The sequence below is a fragment of the Magnolia sinica genome, chromosome 14 (genome assembly GCF_029962835.1).
Source record: "Magnolia sinica isolate HGM2019 chromosome 14, MsV1, whole genome shotgun sequence".
Taxonomy (NCBI): Eukaryota; Viridiplantae; Streptophyta; class Magnoliopsida; order Magnoliales; family Magnoliaceae; genus Magnolia; species Magnolia sinica.
Genome location: NC_080586.1, coordinates 59,876,786 through 59,881,537, shown reverse-complemented (window position 1 = coordinate 59,881,537; position 4,752 = coordinate 59,876,786). Strand labels below are relative to the sequence as shown.

Below are 4,752 nucleotides of genomic sequence, written 5' to 3'. Positions count from 1 at the left end.
TGCTCAAGTGGGTCCGTGATAACACTCGACGTCCTTTAAGTGAACGAGGATTGGTTGAGGGGTTATCTATCCATCACAGGATTAGACATCACTCGAGATCCTCAGAGTTAATTAAAGTGATGGCTGCAAATCAACCGGTTAATCAACCTAGAAGATAACCTTAATCTAGGGTTGAGGAAGTCCAGGATGAGAATGAGGTGCATCAAGCACCCCTGCTTTGTACTTTACGATATTATTTACAACCGGTGGGGGTGAGCACGCTCTCATGCATGGTTTTTCCAGAGAATACGGGACACATGAATATCAAACCAGGGGTGATCCAACTCCTTCCTAAATTTCATAGGCTTGAGTCAAAAAATCCATATTTACACTTAAAAGAGTTTGATAAGATTATAACCACTTTATATTTTCCAAACGTGTCTGAGGACACAGCTAGGCTGAAACTCTTTCCCTTTTCTTTGAAAGAGAAAGCTAAGACGTGGTTGCATTCACTACATCCCAGATCTATTGCACATGAAATGACATGATAAGGGAGTTCATAAAGAAAAAATTTTCACTTCATAAAACGAACACCCTTAGAAGGTCAATCACGAACTTCGCCCAAAAGGAGGATGAAACATTCTTCCAATGTTGGGAGCGGTTCAAGGATCTTGTCAGTTCATGCCCACAATATGGTTTTAAAACGTGGTACATTACACACTTTTTCTATGATGGGCTGACATCTTCCATGAACTAATTGGTTGGGACAATGTGTAATGGGGAATTCATGAATAAAAATGTCGATGATGTGGGGGATTACTTGGACAAACTTGCTGAAAACGCACAATCATGGGACACATACCCAAAATCAAGTACCACTTCTAAGCCCACTCAATCAAAGGAAAGGGGAGGATTATACCTTTTAAAAGAGGATGATGATATTAATTCTAAAGTGACTAATCTTATAAGGAAATTTGAAGCCATAGAATTATAGAAGGATAAGGTTAATGAAACTGATTGTGGTATTTGTGATTGCAACATTCACACAACTAAAAATAGTCTAACAATACCTGCCTTTCGAGGGGTGCTGAATGAGGAATCTAATGCCGTAAACAATTACCAAAGACCTTTCAATGGACTTACCTCCAATACATATAATCCTAGTTGGAGAAATCATCCAAATTTTAGTTGGAGGAATGGATAAACTGCTACTCCTCAAGTTTTCTTTAATCAAATTCCAAATCAAGTGAAACCTCAAGAGGATCCGGTTCTAAAACATATTCAAAACTAAGAGCTTATCACTCAGGGAATATTGCAAGCCCTTCAAGACATTTCAAAGGCTATACTAGGGCGTGAGACAAAAAATTCAATTGGGGAAAAAGAGATTCTTCCAGCCTAACCTTTCCCCAATCCTAAATCACAATACGAAATAAGTGATCCAAGCTCTTCAAATCAAATGGAGCAAGCTAAGTCTATTACCGCTCTTATGAGTGGGAAGATAATTGACAAATCTATTCTGATAAGGGTTGAAAAGACCAAGGACTCGAAAGAGGACAACGATGACAGACCTAGCACTACTCCATAAGAATTGGAACCGGAACTTCAGGGCAAGCCGATTGCTCCATTCCCCCAACGATTGGTTGCACCAAAACCTCTCTCTAACTCTCAGGACATTATAGAGATGTTGAAACAAGTGAATGTCAATATTCCTCTACTTGATGTCTTAAAACAAATACCCTTCATATGCCAAATTTCTAAAAGACTTGTGTACGACGAAAAGACGACAAAATTTCAAAAGAATTTTAAAAAAAAAACTAAAAAAGTGAGTGTCATCCTAAAGCAAGATGTGCCACAAAATTCAAAGATCCCGGTAGCCCAACCATACCTTGTGTAATTAGGAACTACCGAATTAAGCACGCACTTCTTGACTTAGGAGCGAGCATTAATTTGATTCCATACTCGGTGTACAGACAATTAGGTTTGGGTGAATTAAAATCCAACCTAACCACATTACAACTTGCTGATCACTCGGTTCGTGTACCGAGAGGGATAATTGAGGATGTGTTGGTCCAGGTTGACAGATTCTACTACCCAGTAGATTTTATTGTCCTAGATACGGAACCCATCAGTACCATGAGCACTCAAATTCCCGTCATTCTTGGTCGCCCATTCCTTACCACTTCAAATACAATTATCAATTACAGGAATGGAGTCATGAGTATGTCTTTCGGGAATATGACATTGAAGCTAAATATCTTTTTCAATATAGGTAGATGAGTAAAGGATGATAACAATTTTCACGACATTAACATGATTGACTATTTCATGGAAGATAAAACACCTTTAACCTTATCCTCTGACCCTCTATAGACATGTAACACCCTGTGTTTTCAGGACCTGAGTATATAACCCGTTTCCTAAAAACCCGAGTGTTAACCTATAAAGAGCCAAATTTCATATATATTTTTTCTTTATCATTCAGAGTTAGCAGTTAGCGTAGTATGGATAAATCAAATGTAAAGGAAAGTTGTATGGTCATTTAAATATATAAGAAGCTGCCCACAATGACTTATACAACCAATGTCTCTGAAATTAACAATTACGAAATGAAATAATATTACATGTGAAACAAAATAAATTACAACAATCTTGGGATGTAAAATCCTGGAGCAATCCTTAACAAATACAATCACGCGCCCTTGTCAATGACAATCTGCTCCTCATCAATAAGAACGTGAATATCATCTGGGCCACCTGTGCTACCTGTACGGTTATATATTTAATGGATGTGTGGCCAACTCAGTGTGAATTCTCCTCAAGATTACACACCGCCGCATTAGGTAAGCATAGTTGTAAAAACAAGGCATACAAAACAGTATATGATGCAGTCTTATTAAATGCATGGATGCGTGAATGCAATCATTGCCCCGGGAATGCTCATCCGTGTGGACATTGGGTTTGTCACCCATGTAATCATTGACCTGAGAATGCTCATCCAGTCGGACAGTGGCTGTCCGCATAATGACTGCCTATCGTACATCACATACGTTAGTGGTAGACACTAGTCTGTGCCATGTATGCATGATTAGCCAAACCATTATTAGTTCAGTTACAATCAGCTAATTTAAATAAGCTCAAGGCCACTACGAGGGCTCATCACTAGTGTAGGCTAACAGCTCAGGCATAAGTCCCATATTACCATCCTCGGCTTATGAGACTACCACCTTAGGATGTTTAATGGAAACTCGTAGACTAGTGGCCAATCATATTTCAGTAAATGGGGCTTACTATCGCATGGTTGCACAAAATAAAACATTGAACCCATATAAGGCAAATACAGAAACAAAGCCACATAGGGCGAATATCAAAACCAAGCTGTATAGGGTAAATATAAAAAATATGTGATAAAAGTCCATCCTTAAAAATCACATAGACCCAGCAACCCATGGATGGTAGGCCCACATCAATATCCGGTTTAACCAATCATTTAAGTAACCACTAGATCGAAAGCCCATTATAAACATTATTAGTAAAGTTACATCCCAAGTGTGGGTGTACATTTATAGGTGGGGGTTTCCCACGGATGTACCAGTTTAAGTTCTACAAGCAATCCACAGGTAATCCACATGTATAAGAAGGTATGCAAGATAAATATTAAGCATGTAGTCTAGCAATTCAAATCCAATAATTTACACATGTGATTATAGAATGAAGGTATCAATTATTAATCGTAATTAAAATAAAAACTACCATTTAAGGTAATGGGAAAATGGAAAGCTCAAGGGAAAGAAATCATCACCTTATACTTGAATCGCCAACTGATGTTGCTAGGAAGTGCGTGCACCCTTAGAATCGAGTCCTACCATGAATGGTGAAGTTATACGTGAGATCAATGTTCTACAAAGTGTCCATGGTCTAGATTAATATAACCTAGGGCTTGGATTACTTAGGTTTTCATCCTAGAGTTTAGTTAAATACATAGATCTTAGGGTTTGAATCCTAAATTAATAATAATAATAATAATAATAATAATATTATTATTATTATTATTGTACAATGGGTCAAATAATATTCATAATAGGACTATTCACTATATCAAAATAGTGAAAAAAGGACGGTTGAAAACCATCTCAAATGACCAAAAAGGATGACCATGGACCATCTCATGGGTCGTCATATTTTGAGGCATCGTATTACTTAAAGGACGGTCACGAACCGTCATTCTTATTGACATTTAAAGGATGATCATGGACAGTCCTTAAAAAGGACTGTCATGAACCGTCTCTTATGACCCTTAAAAGGACAGTCATGGACCGTCCTTAAAAAGGACTATCATGAACCGTCTCTTATGACCCTTAAAAAGGCTGCTATGAATCGTCTCTTATGAGCCTTAAAAGGACGGTCATAGACCATCTTTTAAAAGGACGGTTATGGATTGTCCTTAAAAAGAACTGCTATGAACCGTCTCATATTTAAATATTTAGAAAAATATGGATGGCCTAGAGCCGTCAGAAATTTTCAAATATGAGACGGTCGATATACACCTGTTACAATATATTTCATCGTATTCTTCCTGATATACACCTATTATATAATATATTTCATCATATTCACATTCACATCCATCTAAACCCAAACTACGTAAATCCATCTAAACATAAACTACATTCATCCAAACATAAACTACATCCATCCAAACATAAACAATCTTATCCACATTACATTCATCCACACATAAATACATATAAGTTTAACATCATAAATAAAAAAAAG

At 37.2% G+C, this 4,752-nt stretch overlaps 1 non-coding gene across 1 annotated transcript; it reads right to left on the bottom strand.

The window, feature by feature from the left end:
• Positions 1-571: 571 nt before the first annotated feature.
• LOC131226405 (small nucleolar RNA R71) lies at positions 572-678 on the bottom strand. The gene has a single exon (XR_009161792.1). It is a non-coding gene; the product is annotated as a small nucleolar RNA R71 (small nucleolar RNA).
• Positions 679-4,752: the final 4,074 nt, after the last annotated feature.